The 26,460-nt window shown below is 40.5% G+C and overlaps 1 protein-coding gene across 3 annotated transcripts in view; it reads right to left on the bottom strand.

Annotated features, from left to right (window-relative positions):
• HMGA2 (high mobility group AT-hook 2) overlaps positions 1–26,460 on the bottom strand; it is a 122,331-nt gene that overhangs the window by 77,020 nt on the left and 18,851 nt on the right. The window lies entirely within an intron of this gene.

The raw sequence follows: 26,460 nt of genomic DNA, 5'->3' as shown, positions 1-26,460 counted from the left end.
GAGGATCAACCCTGTAGGAAACAGGACTGGTAGATTTTGATGCTAGTCCCAGTTGTGCTAAAGACTTTCTATACTTCTCAGAGCTAAACAATAAATCTCATTTTTGCTGACTATAAAGGGGACTGTTACTACCTTGTATCTATTCCTGCTGAATTCACAAAACTTTATGGAGGTGCTCAGACATTGCTGCAATAGGTAAAGGCTGTTTTCAAGTGTTATAGGGGATAAAGAATCTGTACTGGTTTAATGTATTAAAAAACATCTCTAATTCATGCCATGTTCCACTGACATAATCCAGAGGAAAAGGAAAAAAAAACCAAACAACTTCTAACCAGACGGAGACAGTAACTGTGCAGTACTGCAGAACATGTTCTAACCAACGCTTCCCCACCATCCCTGTTGCCAGCAGGGCTTAGCCTGTGCAATGGAAAGCTTGCTGGGGACCTGCCTCCTTGCCTGGCAGCCCTGCCAAGTGGTGCAGTTCCACCTCCCAGCACCCCCTGAGGGCATTTGGGTCTGAATCACATAATTTTGCACATTATGTTTGTGCAAAATAAGCTGGGGAATAAGTCAGCAGACTCCACAGACTTCTACCACAGGTGTATCTGACTTGTCATTTTGAAAGGGTGCTTTTAGTTAATATCTTTGCTCTTGTTTTTTTTCTTTTTTTTTTTTTCCTTCGAGGAGGAAGAACAGATTCATAGAATCATTTAGGTTGGAAAAGACCTTTAAGTTCATCAAGATCAGCCATAAAGAGCAGCAGTATGGTAGGCATTATTTTCTTGCTCTGCCTGTATTCATTACATCTCACCTCATGGTATCAGGATGAAATTTAGTGAATTCAAATGTAACTTCTACCACAATACTATCTGAAATTCAGCATGTTCACAATTGTTCCTGTCTGACTAATAAGTATACTTCATTATGTATAACTAAACCAGAACATTTGGAAATGTTTGGGTATTAATATGAAAAGTTTTTTACCTACAGAACTTGCGACACGCCAAAGGTTATTCTCTCTCACAGACACGTATAGATGGGTATATATATGTATGATAATGGACATGGAGACGTCGATACGCTGCTATGGAATTGAAGATGCGCTGTTCTGGGACAAATTGTCCTACACTCGTGTTCATTTAAAAAGTTAATATTTCTATTCAGTGTTCAGAAAAGTCCTCCTACAGCATACTACCATATACTGGCGTATCTAAAGCAGGTAAAGACTTGACAGAAAGCACACAGAAACAACTGCAGTTTCTCTGCATATAAAAGAAATTATCTTGATTTGTGCCATTTAAACATATGTTAAAGTTGGAGGCACACTTCCAGTCCAATGGTCCCAGACACTTCACATCCATCAAAATACATATTCTTTATTGTAGAATATGTTGGAAATAATATTTCAGATTAAATTTCTTATTGAGGTACTAATTATAATATTGAAGCCTACTGAACTAGAAATTAAGACCTTAAGAGCACTTGCAGTGAGTCAGAATACAAATCTGTTTCCAGAGTAGTGCCAGCTCAGACAGTGGCTAATAATGGATGATGAGGGAAAACACACGTAGCAAATATGGAATGATACTTCTTGCATTTTTTAAATGAGAAATGGCATTAAGTCCACTGAATTTAAAAATATCTTCTGTATAAGGTCTGTAAAAATCCTTTTCCTGTATCTTACCTTATTCTCTGAATTTGTCTAACAGTTTTGTAAACTAATTAACACATCTGACATGAAGAACTCCTATGCTAACAAGCTCAACAATTCGTGTTGTGTGGAAAAAATACTTCCTTTTGTTTGTTTTTACCCTAACCATTTCTGTTGGTTTTCTAGTTGTTATATTTGAGAAGCAATAAATAATGATTTTCCATTCATGTCCTATACAGGCTTAATTAGATTTACAGGTCTCTGGCATATTTCTTCTTCATTTAGTTGAGAAGACCCCTTGTAGGAGAATAATTCTGTACCCCTGAACAATCCAATATTCATCTGCACCTCTTCAGGACCATTATTATTTATAGTGTTCAAATCCATTCAAAATCCAAGTGCATCACTGAGTTATCTGTGCCACAATTCCATCTTACATTTTGTTCTCTATTCATTTCCTAAGAATTATGAATATTTTATTCCCTTCTTTTGACCACCGCAGCCACAGAACTGACATTTTGCAAGAACTACCCACTATGACTCCAAGTTCTCTTTTCTGTTTGGAACTAACAAACTCAGAGCTCACCTTCGCAAAGGCAAATGAGATTCTTCTCATTACCTTGAACACAGCAACACAAAGTGCTGCCTGCCGCTGCCTTGCCAAGCCATTCAGTACCACGAGTTCCTTCTTCAGCTGCTCATAATCCATTTTAGTATTAACTAATTTTTTATCATCACCAATTCATAACTTTGCACAACTAGTTTCAAAATCAGGAATTTTGAGCAGCATAGGTCTAAGCACAATTCCTGCTGGAAGTATACTGGTACCTCCCCTGCACTGTCAAAGCAGCCCAGAAGATGACCTCCCCTCTCCATTCCCTGACCACTTAATTCCTTTAAAGCACTCAATGAATAACACTATTCATTAAGAAAAAAACTGTTTTGGAAAACCAGACACATGACATTCATTGAACCATCCCTAGCCACACATTTACTAGTTTCCTTTCAGAGAATTACAACAGGTTTGTGACACACAATTCCTTTCTAATAAAAGCTTATTGCTTTTCTTATATTATTTTTTTTACTCACTTTATATTTACTCAGATTATACTTACCCAAGTCTCTACAATTTTACTCCTTTTCATAGCTTATATCTATATTCCTGGTGTGGTGGTCAGACCTACTAGCCTGTAGTTCCAGGAGCTCTCTGGGTGTCAGAATGGCTGCCACCACCTCCTCTGGGGCTAAGCCACCTACTCTATTGGCCTACAGCTAGGGCTTTGCGGGAGGAAGTTCATAAATTCCATATTTCAGTTTGATCTGACTTTGACCGGTATTTGGTCCTGACAACTCGTCACTACGGAATTATTGATTTGTTTGAAAACTCCTTCACCTGCATTTCAACATTAAGACAGCTCCCAAAGAATCATTCCCTGTAAAAAAAAGATCCTGGTGTGGAAATCTTCTTAAATTCTTCTAGAATTCCTAGAATTCATCTCTCCCTACTCCTGTGGCCTTGTCTTACTCGAGCTGTCATTTCACTTGTTCAAGATTCATTGCCTCTACAGACTCTTCAATGACCTTCTGTTTCCAGCACGTTTGAAAGTGTTTTTACTAGTACTTCCAAGCCTTTAACAGGCAAACTGTTCCTCAGCACCTTTTTAGTCCTGCTTCATCAATGCCTCCCATTTAACATGCTTCACATATAACATAAACATGCTTTCCTTTCTCCTTCATTTGGACATCACTTCTACTTTTTGAAGCCTATTTATTTAAAATTGTCCTTTCCACTCATCTCCTTAAAAATGGCAACCTTTTAATAATCCTGCTGAAGTATTTCTGATAGCTGGCATATACATAATTTGAACACTTAAGATGTCTGTAAGCAGCCTTCCTGTGGAGTGAAAGTCACATCACCCCGTTGACTCTTCCTTTTAATTCTCTTTTAACCTCAGTGTTATGTTGTTCCTTCTTATGAACTCTGATATGACTGTGGAGAAATTACAGTTAAGTAGAAGAAAAAGGATGATTCAGTAGGACATCTTTGCCCAGTATGACTATGACTGTATGGGTTTTCAACATGCTGTTTTATATAGGATAATTTGAGGATCCTTTCCCCAAGAACCAATAAAATGCTTTTTGCTCTGGAATCGTACATTGATGTACAGACCCAATGATGGCTGACTGAGTACTTCTGGGCTTTAAATGCTGGTTGATTAGCTTATTCAAACGAGTCTGTGGCATCAGCTTCACTTCCTCATGAATATTACTCCTTGGTTCAAGTATACATTTTTGAGGATTTCACAGAAAAGACTCTAGAGCTTGTATTTAATCTACCCTTCAACAGCTTTAGACAAACTGGTGGAACAGTGCAGGCCAACCTGCAATTCTTCCAGCTATGATCATATTTTTATTTGCATGCAGAATACTATTTTAGAGGCCATTTATCCAGCACCTTTAATTAATGTCTTTAGTTTCATTAAGATATTTATATTCTACACATGTATTGCTTTTGTCAATACTGTTAATCACGGCTTCATGTCATTGCTCTTCTAGATGAATCAAATATTTGTATCATCATTCACCTAACAAAAACTGTGGTGATAACCATTTTGTGAGAAAACTAATTTAGAGACACTGGTCTTTTTGCTGTTATTGAAAGAGCCTGACCTCATTAATTCTTTGGTTGGAATTCTGCTTCCAGAAATACCTGTAAGGATTATTTCACAGGTTCATTTTCTAGCTCTTAGATGTCTAATTGCCTAATTTGTAGATGTGATCAGGTAGTTAGTGTTCTAAGTACCATAAATGGCAACCACAATTATTTCCTGAAGCAAATTTGCAGGCAAAAAAAAGGAAGGCCATTTTTCAAAAACAGACTAGAAATGTGTTTTTAATTGTAGATAAAAGCATCCCTAGCAGCACTAAAATACAGCTAGAGGTGTCATGCTCAAAGTGGCAAAGACTAGGTTCATAACTGTTAGATACCGGCTACATTTAGTGAAGCTTTAAATGTTATGTGGTGACAAGTATTACTTCATGCTTGGCCTTTCCAAACCTTTTCTTAATTATTATGGACTGATTATCAAACCTAAACAAAAGTTAGTCAAATGCACCTAAGATGGGGTTTCCTATTTGTACTTCACTGCACAGCGCCTCTTGCTTGTATACCTGTGTAATATAAGTGAAGCCTCCCCTTCTTCTAACTACACGAGGTATGAAGATGATGAGGCTGGTACAAATGCTACTCTGAGTTACTCCCTTTCAACTTCTGGCAATTTCAATAGTATCGTGTGCTCTGGTCTACCATCATCAGGTCTTTGTCTTCTGTAGATTTAAAGAATGAAAGGTAAATAGCATGTAAGATAGACTTATATAGTCATATACGTCAAATATGTAGTTGTATATACACATATATAGTCAGATATAGTCATCCTTCTACAGGATAACTGGGCTGTACACAGCATAACGCCTTGCATTGACATCAAGCCTCCTTCAGAATATGAGGCTGGGTTATGGGAGCTGACTAATCGCCCTGCTGACAGCACCTACTACAACCCTGGTACACCTCAGCATTGATGCTCTTCAGTTTTCTGATGATTTATTCCAACTTATAAAAACGTTTTTAAGTAGTGAGCGCAGCATGCTGGAATCCTCAATTAGTATAAAATGTAATAACTCAATGGAACTATTGCAGCTTGCTGCAGCTAAGAAACCTTATGGAAATCCTTCTCTAGGCCCATTTACCTACAACCTGGCTTCTGCCTGAAGAACTTTCACCCTTGTATTAGAGAAGGTCACAGTAACACAGTCCCCTAGATTCTCTGAAAATGGGAATAAAAATCCACAACAGAAAAAAAGGTATTTTTCCTGGTTTTGCCTTGGATAGTAATGAAGGAAAATTACAAAATCAATACTCTGGAGTACAGAGCCAAAGCCGCCTTTAACTCCCATTTCTTTAACCAGAAGTCCCATCTGTGGAACGCTGGAACTGGGAAACTGAAAATCTGACTCAATGTAAAGCACTTAATTGTCATTAGATGTAAAAGTGAAAGGTATCTCTACTGTACTTCCTGTCCTGGAACTTTAAATGGAACATACAGCACAAGTGGGTGGAGAGCCTGGATGTGAAAATACAGATATGGTTCTCTTTCCAGAAAGACTATGAAGAGTAACTTACTGATCAAATGAAGTTGGAAACTCACAGCACGCCAGGTACGGTCAAGGAATGTCAGAGTTTTAGCAACTGCTGCTTAGTTACAGAGACTTAAACTTGCTTACAGTGTTGGTTATCTGGTACCCATTTGGGTTAAACCCATTAGAAAGAATCAACCCATTCTACTGAAAGGGAAGGAAACAAAGAGAGACTGGAAAATAGTATGTGGACTCTTGGTGGTAGCTGCCTTTCTAGCTGGTATTATTAAGGGACAGAAGAATGATGCAGAGTTGAGTACCTAAGATAGGAATGCTATCTAAATACTCCTTGAGTGATACTAGTGTGCAGTTTGCTGGGTGACGATGCCTGAACCAGTTCTGTGTTATTTCCTTTTCCCCTCAACCATGGACACTAATAGCAGAAATATTCTGTCTCATTGCTCTTATAAAAGAGTTGTCCTCCTACACCAACATTTTAGTCAGAGGGCAGGTCAGTGGACAAAACACACTCATGACTATTTCCTTTGCTTCAGAAACACTTGCCAAATTATAATGGCAAAAGTTCTGCATATGCCTTTCAGGCTGAATGGTCTGGAGACTCTGGAAACATGCCAGCGGAGAGTGGGACATTTCTGCTCACCACATTGAGCTCCTGGTCAGCCTGTGAGCAATTGTCCTCAGGACTGCTCACTACAGCTTCCCAAATGAATAACACTGTAAACAGGGCATAGCTTCACTGACTCCCCATTTAAATATGCATGAGAATTCTGAGTTTGTACTCAGAAACTCTGAGGCTTCCTCTGGAGTTTTGTCCTTTTTTATGCCACTCAAATTCTAATTTTTTCTGTCCTGTCTTCAGGCTCCTCTCCCTTGTTCTGCTTCTTTAGCCATCACAGAACCACAGGAGTCTGGACTGCCTCATCTGGTCCACTGATTGCAGGGAAGTCCACTGACTTTCTAATACATTTTTTTTATCATGCAATGTAATCTCTTGCTTTTTCTTCCCTCTCTGGCTTTGCTCCACTTTTCCTTTTTTTTATGTTGTACAGTAGATTACAGCCTATCTTTCTTTCCATTTGTCTTTAGTGTGTTTCCTCTTTCCTTTTCATCCAACCTGCTTTTTTTCTTTTTCTTTCTGTGATGCCTCTTCTACAGTACCCCCGCATTTTCTCTTTCCTCTTTCTCACACTAAATTTCTGCCACTCAATCCTGTTTTATCATCCCATCTTCACACCTGAAGGCAAAGTCTCCTCATCAAAGACACAGGGGAAAGTCATATATGTCACTGCAGCCCCAAGTATGACACTGATTACTTTACTTTTATACATTATCCCTAGGTTTTTAATGAATCTTTCTTTAACTGCCCTTTCAGCCTCTCTTACTCTGAAAGCATGTTCTTGTTTGCCCCTTTCCCTTTGTGCACGCTCAGTTCCACTGTCTGTGGGCTTTTCTGACTTGTCCACAATCACTGTCAGATGCTCTTTCTTACTCTACCTCTTCTCAATGAGAAGAAACCCAGGGTCTAAAGAAAAAGCAGAACGATTAAACTAGGTGTTGGGAAAAGCTTTTAAAAATAAAGAAGGTAAGGCAGACAGGGACAGGACTCACACAAACAGGAGGCTTTAGAAGGAAAGAGAAGCATGTTTTCCTAGGAGGGAAATGTGTCTTACTGCTGAACTAGCAGAGGCAGATGGGAATTCACTGCCAAGAAGTGACTCCATGGATCAGAAGAGAACAGAAGCATCAGAAAGGACATCACAGGCTTCTCACATGACTTTGCTCTTTTACCATAAACCTAAGAAGAAACTGAGGCAGGCATATATGTGTGGAGATTCATTATTTTGCCTAGGTTTCTATAAGCTAGGGCATCTTAAGACAGCTCATATTTAGAAACTCTTTTACATCCATTTTCTTTCATAGACCGTAAGTCTCTAAGAGTGAATGTCATACCGCTGTCAGGATTGGCCCTCTGGGACAGTATGACCCTGAGGAAAGAGTCAGGGTGATCAGTGGCTGCAGAGACCACCTGACTTCAAATCTATGAAAAGTCACAGCTGTAGCATTGGGAAAGACTCCAGCAGGCCTTGAAAAACAGTGCTGTAGATACCTTCCTAGGCTGGGAAAGCATGGCACTGCCTCTGCTGGGGCATCTACACAGCGACCTGGTGTGCTTCTAGGCAAGCGTCTGAGATGAGTGGGTTGGATTCCACGAGAGCAGCAAGAGGCAGTGGGGAACTTAAGCAGCAAAACTTGCTGTGATCACTCCTGACCACAGCCCAGCTCACCGTGTGTAAGCAGGCATAGTGGAGCTCAGCTCCCATTTCATTTTCATTTGGTAGCTCTTCTCTAAGTGACCTAGAGCAAGCAGGTTTCCAGTACCACCTCTGGGAAACTGCTCCATGGCCTAATACATTTCACTTTTTTAGAAATATTCCTAATATCCAATTTAAATTTTGCTTTGTTCAGTTTTTCCATTTTATCTTTTAGTTTTTATTGGATCCTTGTTCATCCTTATAGTAAATGTGCCAAAAGTGCTGAACCTCTGCTAACAGCTTTATCGCATAAAGGCATAAGTATTTCAGATACTGTTCTGCATATTGACTCTCAAGTCCCTGATGGAAAAAAAAACCCACTTTAATTATAAGTCTTTCAATCATTAATTCCATTATTGTTTGAAAATAGCAATAGCAGCAAACGGAAGAAAAAAACCCAACAAATCCTAGTGCACTTAATAAATCACTGTATTTTTGTTACTGCATTATTCAGGATACTTTACAATGAACATATTTTTCTATTATTTGCTACGTCTTCAAGGTACTCCTAAACTCCTAAAGAAACTCCCAAACTCGTAAAGAAGCAAATTAAACTCTATATCCACATCAATTTCTACTATAATCAATCATTAATGACTTTTCTATGAAAGTGAATTTTCAGCCCTGTTCATTTAACATGTGCAAAATTCCTTCCTGGGGAAGAAAGTAGAAAAAAGTCACTGAAAAAAGGTACTGAAAACCAGCTACAAATCCATTGGGGGTTATCTGCACTGATTTTATGACTCATTACTAATACTGCATCCATTACTGTTGCTATACTGATTTTTATTACAGAAAAAGAAAATTTTAAAAGCCATAAAATTCAGTTACTGCTGTTTGAAGGAGGTGATTTTAATTACAACAGGCTAAGACAATTCAGCAATACTTCTCCTGTCTGACCTACAAATGCCACTTACAAATAGACAAGAGGAACACTTTGAAGTCCAAGTGAAGGGAAATGGTTTTAAAGTAAAAGAGCTTGTCATCTTCAATTTAAATACAAAAACATTTTGCAACCCAACCTAACAGATAAACATAGTCAAATCAAAGTTTTGGACTTCAGCTGAACAAACAGCTTTTACTGCTTAGCTCTGCTAACTGCATTCTAGTACTAAAGACCTATTTTGGTAGTAATAGCAAACTGACAATTTTACATCAGTACCTCATGACTATTCACAAATCTCCACTGACCACCACAGAAGGCAATGTTAATAAAGGTCAAAATTACCATCTATCTGCATAATCTTCTCTAAGAACCATGCTGTAAAGGATCAACCAGTCTAATTGTTTAATGTATTCGTAAAAATCTGATTAACCCACACTGAAGTCACAGAAAACACTTCCACAGATTTTAAATACTTGAGTTTGAGCCTGGGAGATGAAGGTACAATGGGTTCTTTTATCAAATATTTTAGTTTGATATTAAATTATTTCCATTCCTTTAAAGAGTACATTAGCTGACTTATTAAATCAACTAGTTACTCATTTAAAATTACTTCCTCAGTTTGTGGTACTAGGAAATGACTCTTTAACAGGTATTCTTGAAAATGTATCATTGTTCATTTGCTCGGTAAGGTAAGTCGATGTCTTTTAAAGCAGCATATTGACTCACGATTTTTAAAATAAAACCTGAGGCAGCAGTTAGCTCTATAAGCACGCAAACAAGTAAAAGACAAGACTGTTCAATTCTGATTACCTACCTAAGCGTAACTCTTCTCGCTAACCCCACTAAACATTTACCTTTCGTATTTATTTTGTGAAGTGCTACATTATCATTATTTTCCTGAAAGAGATTAGTTGCTGCAGAACTTCCTTTTCCTAAGCACTTCAAGAAAACCAGTGCACATGTCAGTGAACTTAATGGAAAAGTCACAGGGAGCTGAATGCCACACATAGGACACGCCACATTAAATGCAGCCCAGGCTGCATGCACGGAGAGAGAGATTGTTCGCCAAACGATTCAACACCGCTCTTAGTGCATTCCATATGTTTTATATTCTGTACATAGCAATCCATATCATTTATTCCATATATTTTATACCACCATTTAAGGATTTTTGTCACACCATTTTCTATTTAGAGATAAGATGTTTTTGTGACTAAGGACACAGAAGTGTTGATCAATGCTGTTGGGTTGTGTATGACTTCAGGAGCAAGATGGGCTCCTTTAGTGCAAAGAAATACAAAATTAAGTAGCTTTGCTACCACCAGGTACAAAACAGCGATGCTCTCCTCACAACCTGCAAGCTGAACTTGACCCACAGACTACTCAGCCTCCAGACCCGAGTATGTCCCCTACGCAATCAGGCATGAACAGGAGCTGCCACAGAGACTCCAGACAAAATGTCAGCTGAAACGAAGTCAGCTCTCTCCAAAATAATAGCACAGTACACATTTAGGATTCAAAGACAAGCTATTTGAGGATGAAGTAAAAACTACAATTAAAAAGAGAAAAGAAACCAAGTGATTTCACTGTGGAGGTTAGCATTTTGTCCCCACTGACTCTCTGCCAGAGCTGTAATGAAAAGTAACTTATTAATAAATTTCCATTATTAGGGTTAGCTACTGCAGTGTTTCTACAGGAAAGGTTGTCACTAAAATTTGGTTATGAGGAAAGGGATGTCAGGAGGAGATAAAGCTGATTACCTTAAATAAGCATTTGCATATTTTCCAAGCTTTGGGAAAGCGTTTGGTGAGGGTTTGGGTTGTTTGGGGTGGTTTTTTTTTCCAAATATAACCTGAATTCTGAGTATCTCTGGCTTAAAAACATTAGGATTTAAAAGTTTTAACTGCAATATTATTTTCTATAGAATTTAGTGTTTTCTATTTCTATACAATTTAATTATTTAGGTTTATGTACAATATAATATTTTCTATTCCTATGTTATATTAATATCTTCTATTACCTATAATGAAAGGTTCTTGCCTTGGAATTTCTTTAGTTTGAAAATACGCATGTCTGTCTGTGCGTATAGGTATGTAGAAGTATTGCTCAAATACAGGCACTTTGAAGGACCTCACAAGCCACGGACTGGTCGATCTGTTCTTTTACGGACAGCATCCCATTCACACAAAACCCCACTTCTCATTCCCCATTTCATTCTGTCAAATCAGATCTGACTGATCCTTACATGACTCCTCACCACAGGCACTCACAGCCTCCCGATGTCTCCCTCAGACAAACCAAGGCATTATCCAGGTGCTACAAAATGACTGCAGGCCTTTAGGTATTTTTGTAACTTACATAAATATACTATAATACCACGGAGGTTTCACATATGTAACAGCTGAAGAATATTGAACTGAACAAACACTAAAATGCATTCCCACTAGCTTCTGAAATTATTCCTCACCAAGGCTAATGGGATTAAATACTCATTCAAGAAACAGAGCAATTAAGGAGAAGCTGAAAAAAAATCAAACCCAGAACATGAGACCAATCTCAATTTTTTAACATGTAAAGCTCTTAGTGAATATGTTTCTCTACCACCCTAGCTCCCCAAGCTGCAGGAAAGTTGGTCTCTTTTTTAACAGAAGTGCTATGATGCTCAAAACGTACTAGAAGCTACTTACTTGGAGCCTGTGAGTTACGCATTCCCAGCTGAGGGAAGCTTCGACTTGCAGTGTGGCCGCAGCAGCGGTGTTGGTACTGAGCATTCCAGCCTGGGCTGCTCCTCACCGCTTAAGATGACACCGCAACCTCACTGCGTTAAGATGTTTCGTGTTGTTGCTGGTGTAATCATTCCAGGTACAGTTACGGTGAAACTGAGACTAAAATAACCACCCCCATCACGGCTGAAATACGGCTCTGTGCTTATAAAGGTGAATGACTTCGCAGCAACTGCAAGCAGGATTTTGGATTGCTTCAGGTGTGTGCACGGACCAGGAACGTGAAGAGCATGTTATGTTTGCACTTATCCACTGACAACCATAGATTTTCTAGGTACCTGATAAAAGCAACGGGTTTTCTTTTTATCTTCTTTGCCCTTTCTGGTGTGCAAAAACCTCAGCAGACACTACCTGTTGGTATCTGTACATTTCCTCACACAGCTGAGGGGTCTGCTCTTTCATCTATAAGGCCACAGGAAAGCAGTGCCTACTAGGGTAAATATTTATAAAAGTAGCATTTGTATACATCAGGTCTACTTAGGTGAAAGAGAACTGGAAAGAGGTACCCACAGCAACCTGCAGCAGGCTGGGGGACCTGGCCCAGGGTGAAAAAAAGGAAAAGATGATAGGCAACAGGGAGAAGAGGAATCAAACAGGAACCTTAGAACTAGTCTTCTCATTTCTCTGTGGCATGGCTTTACATTCAGAGCAAACTGGCAGCTCAAGGGATGGCTGATCACCTCTTACCTTGATTCATTAGGCATTAATCACCTCAACTGCACATCTACCCATGTTAGCTGAATATTGCCCACAGAGCCTGAAAACAGTCCACATCCTTGAAGAGGTGTCAGTACCACTGCAACAACCCTAAAACTACTTTTGCTTAGTACATTTACCTTTATACAGCCTTAATCTTCAAGCACCTGAAGAAATGGTACTGGGGCCAGAGCTACTAAAAAATGCCTGACATTCAAAAGGGAAAAGGTACCATCTTGACAAACAATTGTAAAAGTTACACAAGAAATGTGATTAAAATGGTCTGCACAATACATCCCACCCCCCCCAGGAAGGACTGCTCTACCTCTTCTCCTCTCGGCTCATCAAAACGAAGAGCAAACTCACACTGGCCATTTCCTCAGGATGGATAAATCAAGACTCAGCAAACCTTCCCAGCCAGTCCCGCTGCCCAGGAAAAGCCCTATGCATTTGTTGTTCTTACTCCAATACCACTTGTGAGAAGTCTTTTTGCTGTCTTAGAGCAGCAAACAGAAAATTCCTGTACAAAACCCAGCATGTATGACTCCGTTAACAGGCCATGGCTGGGCACAGAGGATGTAATTATTAAAACTCCAGGAAGCACAGAGTCCCTGTCCAAACTTCGAAATGCTAGGAAAAAAATGAGACAAATCCTAGGGGAAATACTTCTGAGAAACTAAGAAATGGCGCCCGTGGGAAACTAAAGGGGAAAGGAAATTTGGAAAGCGTTTAGGGTTAGAACAACTGGCCCACACAGAAACCCCTCCTGTCATTATCAGAAGAGGGAAATAAGAGTAAGACAAAGATGTCTGAAGAACACAAACACAATTAAGTAAGGCAAGACCTACTGTAACTCATCAACTTTATTAATTGGCACGTCCATAACTATGAATCCTGTCTTGAGGTCTGACATGGGAAGAAGCTGAAGAAAAAGCACAGAGAAAGAAAAGCTCCACACAGAATATGTTGCCCATTTATGAACTCTCCATAAGCTTGCTATCCCTTTCCAGATGCTTTTTGGTAAAGATACCCAAGGACGGAGTAGAGGGAGAAGATTTTTGCCTCAGGGAGATGAAGTGGTTGCAGAGTGGCAGTTACCTATCTGAAGTGAACTGGAGCCAGGAACTCTGCACAGAGCCTCAACATGAGACCAAAGCACAGGCACGAACAGACTTCCATCTGTTAGCAGCCAGAAAGAAGCATAAAAAACAAGCTCCCGGAGCTCCTGTGATTTGTAAGCTTTCTCAACAACTTGACCAAGGAAGAAGAATGAGGAGTACAGGTATACAAACACAAAAGTATGGCTACAGAAACTACTTAGTTTTATGACCTCCACTCCTGCATCTTTCGCCTTGTTTAAACTAAGGACTCCAATGTATTAAGGAGGAATTAAAAATCTATCCACTTGGTGAGGACATAAGGCAGACGTTCCTGAACCTTGAGGACTGTCATGACTCCTTCAAGTGATGTTTATGAGCCTCACTGAGCAGCGGAAGTGAAAGATACATAAACCCAAAAGTGAAGTTAGAAGTACGAAACAATCATCAAAAAAATGTGGGAACTTCTGCCACCAAAGGTAAGACTGTTCCTAGTAGAATCTCTTCACCATGTCACTCCAACAGTGAATGCAATGAAATGCACCAGAAATGTTTGCTGCTGACAATCTGATGAACCTTTTGCAAGAAACTCATCACTGCTGTCAGTTCCAAATGGATCACACTCGCAAGAAAGTCCCTGAGGAACCAACAGTATCTTTTACAGTAATAATTATACCTTGGCGGGTTGCGTTGTTTTGAAACAATACACAAGTCAAGAGGTAACTTCTTTCTGACAAACACATCAGCTTTAAACAGCAGGTTCAGCATTTCAAACAGAGATGAGAAAAAATAATTTCTTGCAGATTCATGTATTTTTATTGCCTTCAAACAATGCTATAAACTCACAGGAAATCCTAACAACTGTTCAGCTTGAATGACCACTGTTGGCACTGCACATCGCGTGTTTGGGGATTTTTCCCCTCCCCTCTCATTCTTTATCGATAGGGTCATTTGCCTGAAAACCTGCTTCTGAAGATTTTGTATGTTCATTCCACACCTGAAGTCAAAATCCTTTGTTTGCAAGCTCACAATTGGTTGCTGTGGGAATTATTATGATGTCACAAAAAAAGGATTAGTAGAAATGCAAGTAGGGAATAAACAGGTTGAGCAGATGAACTCTTAAAAAAAAGAGACTGTTTTCCTGCAACTATTCACCGAAATGAGGAAAAAAAAAAAAAAAAAAGAAGAAAAAGAAACAAAAACACTTCCCCCCAAACCTGATGTATGACATATGTCCACACAGTGCTGTCACAGACCAGGGATAGAAGACTTTTGGACTAGCAGCAATGTTCAGAAAAGTCTACTGGCTGTGAATAAATATATTTATTGCATCTTGATATTTCCAGAACACAGGACCTTACATTCAAACTACCGTGAACCTTGTGCTTCTCTTCCCTTCTCAACAAAACAAAAACCAGCTGTCCTGTGGCTAATATATGCATGTTTTTTTCACCCTGGAAAATTATGCATTTGGCACAGTGGTAAAAATAAACTTCTTGATGGACTTTAGATCAAACTAACTAAAACCAACCCCCTGTGGCTTCTACCTGCTGCACCATCCATCAGAGCAACAGCTGCTCATGCATCTTTGCCATGAGATACGCCCTAATGCTCAGGCTTGCAAACTCTCTCACTTTGGCAGGTGACATGGGTGCAGCAAGTCACAGGACAGGGACGAGGCTGGCCAGCTGCGGGGTCAGGGTGGCAGCACAGGTATTAGCCCAGAGCTGAAGCGTTTGCCTGGACAGGGTCTGTCTCTGACCAAGCACCCTTCCCAGCAGCTCACTGATCACTGCAGCCTCTCTTCTCCCTGGCTGGCAGCAGCCATCTGAAGCAGCTGGGTGGCAAATCTGTCAGCTGGTTGTAGCAGGTGAGAGAAAGGCTGTGGCTCTGCATGGCCAGTATGGGATGTGCAGTCCATGCATGTGGGAGCACTTCCACTCTACAGGCCTAGAGTGCTGTGGCCAGCAGAGATCCCAGAGCCAACCATGCCTTGATTGCATCCCAGATGGCTCCTGGATCACCACAGCCTGGTGTCTAACCATGCCGGTTCCCACTCCCCTGAAGCAATGACGAGCTTTCCCTCCCTTGCCTAACAGACATAGAAGCGCAGCCTGTCATTGCACGTACAGAAGATACCTCAATGGCGAGTGCAGTAGAGGAGCAAGAATAGATAGTTTAAAGTATCTAGTACCTTTCTGGCTGGTCCCGTAACAACAACACATCTGTGCCGTCCTGCCATCTATTTTTCCCACTTTCCCAGTCCAGCCACGTGCTGCCCCCAGGTCTTTCTCTTCACAGCCCTTTGGCATTGCTGCCAGGAGCACAGCTCTCTGGCATGCGCCCTGCCTCACCGCTCACAGAACAAGCACAGGGTGCTTGGATAGATTTTGGTCCCCTGCTCTGCCTTTCTAGGTGACACAACAGAAACACAGATGAAATTGTCTTTCACCTTTGTTTCATGATTTAAGGTAAAAAGCAGCAGATTCTCAGTACAACGGGTAAAAACCTACTTAATAATGGGGAGAAATCTCTTCCTCTTAGGAGCAAAGAGCACACACAGTGCTGGGATGCCATCTGGCTCCCATGAAGACTTCCCAGAGCCAGGGCCCTCGGTCCTCCTCCCTTCAATTACTGCTGAGCGTGATGAACAGTTAAAGTAAAGCTGGGGCAACTCCACTGTTCATTCCAGGCTTGATCTGCCACAAAAGAAAACCTGTAAGCAGTCAAGACTCAAATACCTGTCATTTCACAACTGTAAATCTGGAAGAACACGAAGAAAGCCAGTCAGCTCCACAACAAGTAACTCCACCCAGCTGCTTGGCAAGAAGAGCTGCCTTAGTATATGCTCTGGCCATTCTCAAATCCTTTTTATCTGTCCCCTCCCAGGTAAAATGGAGCAAAGCTGACAGGCTTATGACAGGTCTGTGCTTGATGGGGAGGAACTCAGCACACAGCTATTTTCCTTTAACGCACCAGAAGGGCTTAACGTTGACCAAGTCTAATATCTTACTAAATACTTCCATAAAAACCTAATGGAAAAGCCTTAACCCTGATGCATCTCAAACAGATCAACTAAGAATTTGTGCAAAAATTGGGTCCTATTATCAACTTACCCTGGTGACATTCGCAGTCGTTAAAAGATTTAAGATACCATGGGCTCAAGTACATTGACAGGTATAGCATAAAAACATTGAAAAACTGGTTCAGAAGGTGCCTAAAGCTTATCTAGTCCAACCTCCTGCTCAAAGCTGGGCTAACTTCTGAATCAAAATTTAGATCAGGTTGGTGTGGCCTTTCTCTGGTTGATGTTTGGAAATCTTCAAGGAGTGAGCTATGTCAGCCTCTCTGTAGAGTCTGTCCCATGCTCATCCCTTCCACCAAGTCATTTTTTTCCTTGCTCTGTGGGAATTTCCCTTGCCAAAACTTGTTCTGGTTTTGTTAGGAATTTGGCTAATGCTCAAAGGACACTCCATTCACTTGCATCCTCAAAAATCCTCCACTCCTCATGGCCTGACTTTGTACATACTCCATGACTCCCAGCAGGCTTAGAATAGGGAATTCTGATAAAAGAATAAGGGTGAGACACTTGCACATAGATACAGCACGCAACTGTTTATCCCATCTTTCCACCTGTCTTAAAAATAATTCTTCTTCAAGGTTTCAACAAGCGTAATGCATTGATGTTCTATTTATGCTGCGGATCATTAATTTTAAGAGGTTACAAGCACTCTGCATATTGAGTCAGAGAAGTCACACTTTTATAAAGAATTAAAAATTACAATAACATTTAACTTTCAAAAATAGGTGCTAAAATGTTCTTTAAGAGATATTTACACCTTCTCATTGAAATGAATGTTTTAGCTACACAAGCAACAACCAAAGACCTGAAATAAGAACATGCCTCGCACTTGGTAGCTACACGGTGTGCATGAAAGCTTTGTGACCTCCTCAATGGAAGATCGCTTTTACTTTCATTAAATACATACATATTGTAACGCCAGTAAAAACAACCCCAAAGACATCAAACACCAGAAAAAATACATTGAAATAACATTAAGGATCTAATATAAATCCACAAAAGCCAGGAAATTCAGAGATAAAGACAGGCTTCCAGACGAGGGAAAGCTTTCCAATATATTAAACTGGAGCATAAATTCACTTCCTCTTCACATGTTTGCCATCAAGTCATTCCAGGCGCAGAGGGTAAGTTCCTCCCTGGGGTAACTCAAGTGCCTTCAGCAGTACTACACCAAGAATCAATTTGGCCCTGCAGAACTATGTCTTAATACTTTATCTATTTCTGATAATTACCAAAGATATTTGGATTTAAATAGAAACTTCCTCTCTTACAGCTCATTTTCCCATCATTCAGAGACTGCTGTAAAACTGAATTTGTGAGAACGCAATAGTTTTCGTGATTACAGACTATGACGTCAGTTGCAGGGTTATGACTTCACTGACAGACTAACTAGGAGAACCTCTGTGCAAAGAATAAAATCCACACTCAAATACAAATGTATCTGAGATTAGCAAAGACAACACTGCACCTCGCTGGGCACGGACATTTCCATCTGCATAAATAATATTCTCTACTTTTCACTCAAGCCAAGTATGAAAGTGACCCTCAAAAATTTCTATTTCATTCATAAGTCATTCATGGTGCTGAAGTGTTGCCACCCAAACTAAGCTTGGCGCTAATGCTGCATGGGCCAACCTTGGTGTCAGCAGCAGTTTAAATCATACGCTGTGGGTCCGGTTCTTTGCTGCACTCTCTCGAAGTGCAAAATCAAACATACAGCTTAAGACAGGATATGAAGGGAATGAAGTGATTTTGAACTGCCTTCCAGTTTCCCATGATTCTGCCCCTGCCCTCAAGCTGACATGGCTTTTGGCTCTGGGGTCTGGCTATTCCCTCCCTGATAGAGCAAGACAAGTTAGTAGAACATCCCCAGGTATCTGGCTGAGCAATAGAATCCAAAAAAGGAATGTGACGGGGAAAACTGGGAGAAGACAGGATGCACCCTCCTGAACTGTATCTTTCCACAGCTAACCCAGTATGGAAGACAATTAACCTGACTGAGCCTTGAGATACAGAGCAGAACGGCTGTAAACAGAAGAGCTTTCTGCATCATTTCTGTTTCTGAAAGAGGAAAAATTATTTTTTCCTTCAACTTACTAGACTGCAAGAGGCAGAGGTGCTATGACTGACCCCACACAGCCATGTAAAATAAGAGATGGATAACTTCAGCACTCTCACCCTACACTGAAAATTCTCCTATCAGCACATGGGACACAACTGAGCTGACAACTGATGAGGTCAGATTCAACCCAAGAACCCAGAAATGACAATTCCCCATTGCTCTGAGTCTTGGAGAGACTTGGACTCTTTGTTCCTTCTTTTTGCCCATCTTCTACTCCTTGCTGTAAGGTTTTCTCAAAGACCACCTGAAATTTCTCATATTTAGTCTTGGACCAGATACTTATTTAGTTGAATAGCTTTCAAATAAATACAGACCAGGCATTTTTTAATTAAATAAATACCCTTTTCAGTCTTTCAGCTGCCATATTATGCTCCAATTACTCAAAATGAGAACTTTTGAACCATATTTATGTAGCTCTGAAAGAGGACAGTGGGCAAGCTAAGTTTCAAACATTGACCTGGAAGAAGATTAACTGAGAATGGATGCAGCTGCAGTTCACCCCTGCCCATAGTGCAGGGGTCCTCAAACTACGGCCCATGGGCTGGATACGGCCCCCCAGGGTCCTCAGTCTGGCCCCCGGTATTTACAGACCCCCCCGCCGGGGGTTGGGGGGGGAACCAAGCAGCCGCAGATGGCTGCCTGCCACTGCATCCGCGCGCCGGCCCCCTGGTTAAAAAGTCTGAGGACCCCTGCTCTAGTGCAAAGTGTCTGGAATGTTCAAATTGCAAAAGTGCAAAGGAAGGACAGAATCCCTCCTCTGGCTTTTTATTATAAGGCCACTAAAAAGTTTTATGAAAACTAACAAATCAACAAAAAGTGAGGAAGCTAAACGAATCAATAGAGTTCTGCCTCCCAGTTATCACGTGCTCAAGATACTGGCTTTTGGGGATGTAAAGAAGGGTGTACAGAGCTTTGCAATGTACAGAGCTTGCTCTGGGACATTATTTAACTATCTGAAATTTTAATCACACAAAGCAAATCACAATGATTTATAATTATGCAAAAAGATTGTGATGGCTCTAACTTCTCCCTTAAATAGCTTGCTTAGTGATTTGGAAGGATAGGATTAATAATCTCTTTCTTGGAAACCAATACCATCTGGTTTGCCTGCAGAGGCTCTCAGGCCTTCTACTTCCTGAAATGAGCAATGAAAGAGATGAAGTAGCTTCTTGGAGCAAAATTATTATTACGTATATAATTTTGAAACAGTTTTGTGTGCATGTGTGAACTTCTGCTGTGCCGCAATTTCTCTTTGTTGCTTTCTGTGCAATGGTGATTGACTTTACCTGAGGAATTTTGATCTAGTTTAAACAAATTATGATGCACAAAAGCTTCTCCCTCAAGATATGCTGCAGATTGAAGAGCAAATTCTTTCCCTCACTCAAAACCATGGTCAGTGGCTTTTTGTTAACACAACTAAGGGTTTCCAACATATATATTGCCATTTACAAGTATTTGGAGAGGAAATCCTAACTCCAACCAAGTCAGTTAGAGTCTTGCTATTGAATTCACTTCAATGGACCCACTACTTTACACAGACTTGCCTTAAAAAGACTTTGTTTCAGTGAATAATATACCCTCTGTATGTGTCTACCTATGACCACATCTGAGCATATCCTTAATGAAAGTTATACACCCAGAAAAAGCAAGATCATTCAGACATTTTCAAAACCATGTCTTTGTATATCCTTGAAAGATTTGCTGAAGGTTGAAGTACAGCGGTGTCTATATTCCAGTTCTCAAATAGTCCACTGAAATGATTAAACGGAGAAAACTACTTTTAAGAAGCAACACTGCTTATAAATATATATATATATATAAAGTTGCTTTATAATTAAAAAAAAATCAGTAAAAATCTTGTCTGTATCTCTGTACAAGTCTAGCCCACCTGTTACTTATACAGTGACTGCTCAAAACTTATTGATATTAATAAAAAATTTATCATACTCACAGATCAATTCAAATACTGTTCTTGCTACGTGAGAGTCACCGTAAAGTTTCTGTTCATCTGGTGCCTAACAGGTACATGTACAGATCTTCCTCAAATGAACCCAAGTTGTGTGCAAACATGGCCATTTGCACAATTCATAGAGCCTATAACCAACCAGCAGATGCAGATACAGTTACACCACACATTAGTGGCAGATGAAGAAGGGCTGACATCCAGGCAACTGATTTCACTAGGAGTTTGGCCACTGACTTTAACAAGCCTAAGATTGTATCATGCATCTCCTGGCTGCACATTCAACCTCCTTGACCAGACGTGCCATGTGCCACTGACAGACCATTTGTCTGTCTACCTACCTCAATCAGACTTACATATAAAGCTCAATAAAACAATTGTTGAATGCTTGAATGGTCATCCCTGACTCAAATGGGAAGCTTGCAAAAGAAGCATGTTAAAAATTGCATTCACCTCTTCCTCCTCCCGATAGTCTAGGAATGTTAATGACTGCAAGAGTACGTGACATGGCAGAGATAGCCTTGTCTCCCCTACATTTTAAATACTGTGATCCAAGTACTGTATCTACTTTGTCAATGTGTTGTGTGAGCTTTTTTTTCCAAGACCCAAACAGACAGCTGTCTGTGGAAGGAGCGTCCCCAAGCAGATTTTTTAAGACATTTAGCATCATTAACAGGAAACAATGCAGAAGGAGCAGCTAGAGCATAAATGGGTTCTGTGTGAATACTAAGGAAACCCCAAGAACATGTTAACACAATGCAACCTCGATAAGATAGTAATAGTGGTGCTCACGTATGTGGTTGCGTTACGTCTTGTAAAAGGCTGCAATTGCGGTCTATTAGGATAATTGATGTAACAGTCAAAATGGACTAGGATAATACACTAGGTAAAGTCATGATTCATGCTGTATACAGGAGCTACCAGTCTGACTGTTTTTTAAGCTCCCAGAAGTTACTCTGAATAGATGGAATGTAAAAATCCTAAATCTTGCCAATTCACTGATAATCTTAAAGGTTTCAAAATGGAGACTGCCACTATGGGTAAATCACTTTCAGTCAAAGCAAAGCAACCTGTGTGGACCAGACTCTATTCTCATTGACACTGATATACACAAGTAATACATAACTTCAAATGTAATCTATCAGTACTATTATTTAAATCATCATAAGTAGCGCAAAAGTTTGACCTTCCAGTTCTGCAGTTCAACAGTTCTCAGGACTGACAGACTAGAATAAAACAAACCGAAAATAGCAAGTTTACTTTTAAAAAGTAAAAAGAAAAAACAGAATATAAAGACATACATTATGCATTACTAGCCTCCTAAAACTGCTATGGAAATAGCACACACACAGATACACTACTGACTGAAAACAGCAAGTTTACTTTTAAAAAGTAAAAAGAAAAAGCGGGATACAAAGACACATATTATGCATTACTAGCCTCCTAAAACTACTATGGAAATAGCATACAGAGAGATATATTACTGACTGAAAATAGCCAGTTTACTTCTAAAAAGTAAAGAGAAAAAGCAGAATATAAAGACTTATATTATGCATTAGTAGCCCTCTAAAACTGCTATGGAAATAGCACACACAGAGATATATTACTGAACCGCCAAAAACCCTCTGAAACTCTACAATGCTTGCAATAATAACAGACAACATCATCTGAACTGGGAAGAGAAAGAATTAAAATCAGATGCAAATAGATTAGAGCGAGCTGTTGCCTGCAAAATTCTTGCAGCCACACTATAAAACACACAAATAATGTCTTATGTGTGTGGAGATTGCTCTAGGGTAGGATTTGATCCAACTATTCTCTGCAACTGCCTATGTCTGTAAGTTCCCCAGTTGCCTAGCATTTTCCTACTCAACCTTAAAGCTCTCTGCAGACTGAAGTTTAATTAGCTGAACATACTCAAAATTGTTAATCTAAGGTAGCAAGCCTTACTTCCCAACTAACACCTCACTGCATTTCAAGTTTCAGCTGTCAGCCACCCAAAATCCAGCTGCACCCTCTGGAGAAACCTTCAAAGCTACATTAACATCAGGACAGAGCCCAGCTCCATCACAGTGCTCGTGCCCAACTTGTACATTAGCATCTTGGAGTGAGAGTTGCCACAGTGGGTCTGCCCATTAGTAAACATGATGAAGATTTAAATCCACACCTCCTATACAAGCATCCTAATCACCAGCTTCTATGCTCTCCTGGATGAGAAGCATTCTCCAGCCCTTCTCTTCAACCTGAAATGCCATGCAGAGAAAAGGCTCCAGAAGAAAAACAAGGAAGAAAAGCGTATTGTTTGAGTATTAGTTAAGGCCCATTCTCAAATTGAGATGGAAGTGGAGTTCCATGCTATATTCTCCAATGTCTGCATTTGAAATCAGCCAAGAAGTAGCCCTAGGGATGTCACCTCAGATCCTAACATGGATGCCTAGAGCACCAGGCCAGGCTTCCTCTTGTTTTCTTCCTCTCCCATGCAGCCCCTCTGCTTTTAAATGCATCGCTGAACAGCAGCCTGGGGTCTAAAGACTTGACACCCAGAGCAGCTTATGGCACGTCACTTCTCTTGGCACACAGGTTCAGCCCTGGCTGAGCAGTACCTAGGGTCTCTCAGTGCTTTAGTTATTAGGCTATGGCACTAAAGATGGACTTACAGCCATCCTCCACGAAGCACCTATCCTTATGAGATGGCTAAGCAAACTGGTCCTGAACAGCATGAGGGGTACCACCACATTTCTGGTTTCCCATACACAGAGCGGAGGGGTAGATGTGGTCATTCAGTGTAGGCTCAGTGGATCACCTTGTGGAGAGCAGGGAGCACATAAGCTAGGTGAATGGATCTCTCTCTGCAGCCCAAGGGATCTCTCTCACACCACTGACTGTATAAAGACTAAAGAAGAATGGGTGTTGCCAGGCAGATTACATCATCTTTTCCCTTCTAGGACAGGCTCCTAAAATCCTAGTGAGGCAGCGTATAGCTTGCGTGGTATGGATTTTGCGCAACATTAGGCTACAAAAGAAAAAGGATGAAACCCAGAGATGCCTGTGTTCAGGAAACAAACCTACCTTTTCTCCTGCCTGTCAGCTCAGGGTGGCTAGCAGCTGCCCTTGCACAGCAGAGATTCCCCTCCTAGAAAGAAATCACTACAACACCAAAACAATAGAGAAGAAGCCTCCCTACCTCGCTGTGTTGCAAAGAAGGAAATCACACCCCATCAACAGCCACCAATAACGGCAAGGCTGAGGAGCATTTTCTGTGCAACCAGAATCACTCTGAACAGGGAGTAACAGAGAACGGCAAAACAAACAGCACGCTATGAGCATTATTGGCCTCAGCACCACGATTACATGCTCTGCAACATATAGCTTTCTTATTCAGCCTGTCATCTTCCCAGGCCTCGGTGTTTCCCATTTCACGGTTCCCCCAAAGACTGAAAATATCTGGATCGTCTTGGACCCAAAAAGATTTCTTCCTCCTTTAGCAGCAGTGTCACTCCTGCATCTTTAAGCCACTAAACTCCATGTCCCAATCCGACTCTTTAAACAGTACAGCCTGTGAAATCACAGTTTTCAAATTTCAGGTTCTTGTCCCTCTATTTTTATTTTGTCTTTCATTTGCAGTCTGATGAATATCTCAGATAGGCCTTGGGATAGAAAAACAGGTACACCTGTAAACGTCATGGTGAACTGCATTCCCTTTGTACTTCAAAGTGGCCCCCATCACAAAATAATTTCAAGACACAGAGGAAGAATGCAGCATGCTAACTGAATTACATATAAAGTACTCTACTGTTGATTAAAAAAATTACATTTTTCCTCACTCAGAGTTGTGTGCTACAGAATTAGAAGCCGCCTCCTGGTGAGAACATTTTGCAGCTGTTTACTGAAAGAAGCCCACTTTCTGGTTGACAATCTAGCTTTGTACCTAGAATGTAATACTGAACTGCAATTTGAAGTGAGGCTTAGTCCTAGGATTAAGGAAGAGGAAATAACAATACCTGCACATAAAGCATGTAATGACTTTTATTGAAACACCTGAAAGCACTCTCCAAATATTAATTATCACAGTACTAGCCTCCCTCCAACCCTTCCAGGAGAGGATCAACCCTGCATTCCTTCGGCATCCACACTGCCTGCTTGGGTCTGTGAAGAATGCAGAATGAAGCCAAAAGTATTACTCCTCTTCAATTATTATTGTAACTCTTAATTGAGGGGAGTAAATTCACCCACACAGGGACTGACTGCCATTTATAAGATGGCCCTTTTCTATCACTGGCAGAAAAAAAAAGTCATAATTTCTTGTAAGGCTACTGCATTACTGGGGCTGGCAGTACAAAGCAGAATTAAATTAAATTTCATTAAATAAACTGCACAATTAGTCAGAAATTATAAAAAAGCCTAGAAGTCTTGACTCTGAATCTTCTGTTCCGGATCACACTTTAACACATGGGTTTTCAGTCTCTCTGCACCACTACGTTTCAAGAGAACAGGGAATGAAATACCATCTCTGGATGGGGTGACCTGGGATGGCCCTGTCCTGCAGCTATGGCTCAGGTCGTCTAGTCCTGAAAAGCAGAATAACCACATTCAAAATGCTCAAGGAACTAGGCACCTTGGCTTCATGACTACATTTGTTGTTTACTGGATCAGTACTGGACATCTATATGTACTTAAGGTACAAAGATGAGAAAATACCACCAATAATCATCAAATATCTTTCACACTTATACTTGGGTTTGGTTCAAATCCCTTCTGATCCCAAATCTCTCCACTCCATCTTGTACACAGAAACACAGAATCCTTTATGTTGGAAAAGACCTTTAAGATCATGGAGGCCAACCATTAACCTAGCACTGCAAAGTCCACCACTAAACCATGCACCTAAACACCACATCTACACATCTTTCAAATACCTCCAGGGAGAATACACAGACGTTTTTAACATCTTACTCCTACCACTCATTGCCCACCAGGTAGACATATGCTAGAGATACTGAGACACTCAGATCTGAGCTTACAGAAACAGGTAAAAGCCATATATTGGTTTAAGACACAGAACTGAAAAGCATGTTTCCTTCCCTCATCCAACCTGTTTGCAAGCAAGCTTTACTGGAGGAGGATGGCCTTGAGCAGAAGGCACGGGGCAGGCTGCCAGGAAATCTGAGTTCTATTCCTGGCTCTTCTACAGATTTCCTTGGGCAAGGCAATTAACCTTGTGGAGTACATTTTCAATGGAGGTGAGGCCCAGCTTCTCTTTCTGCACTCATAACAATTTCAGCAGGCAAATGGAATTGTAGCAGCAAGAATGAGTGCCTATACTTTTCAATACCTGATAGGTTTTCCCTATCAGGTAGTTGGATGCACAATTGCTGGTAACTGTGCTAGCAACAAAACCAAAAATTAAAACACCACAGGTGCAAAAGTGCCTAATGAACCAGTGTCAGTACTCAGTTTCCTCATATGTAAAATGGGCAATAAGGCTTATAAAAATCAAAATTTAGAGCCAAATGGAAAACTAACTTTTACAATTCTTGAACAAACACCCGTCATCTGAGATCATAACAAGGAAACAGCTCAAAATATCAGTTTATGTTTTACTACAGATGCTGTGGTTTTACTTTCTGCGTTGCCTGTTAAAATTTCCTCTTTGGACCTCAAACAGAAGAAAAGATTTTTCTTTAAGGATTCTGAAATGACAGCTGAAGTCAAA

Source organism: Falco naumanni, chromosome 5 (genome assembly GCF_017639655.2).
Source record: "Falco naumanni isolate bFalNau1 chromosome 5, bFalNau1.pat, whole genome shotgun sequence".
Lineage (NCBI taxonomy): Eukaryota > Metazoa > Chordata > Aves > Falconiformes > Falconidae > Falco > Falco naumanni.
Note: the sequence above shows the minus strand (reverse complement) of the source record. Positions and strands in the feature narration are given on the sequence as shown.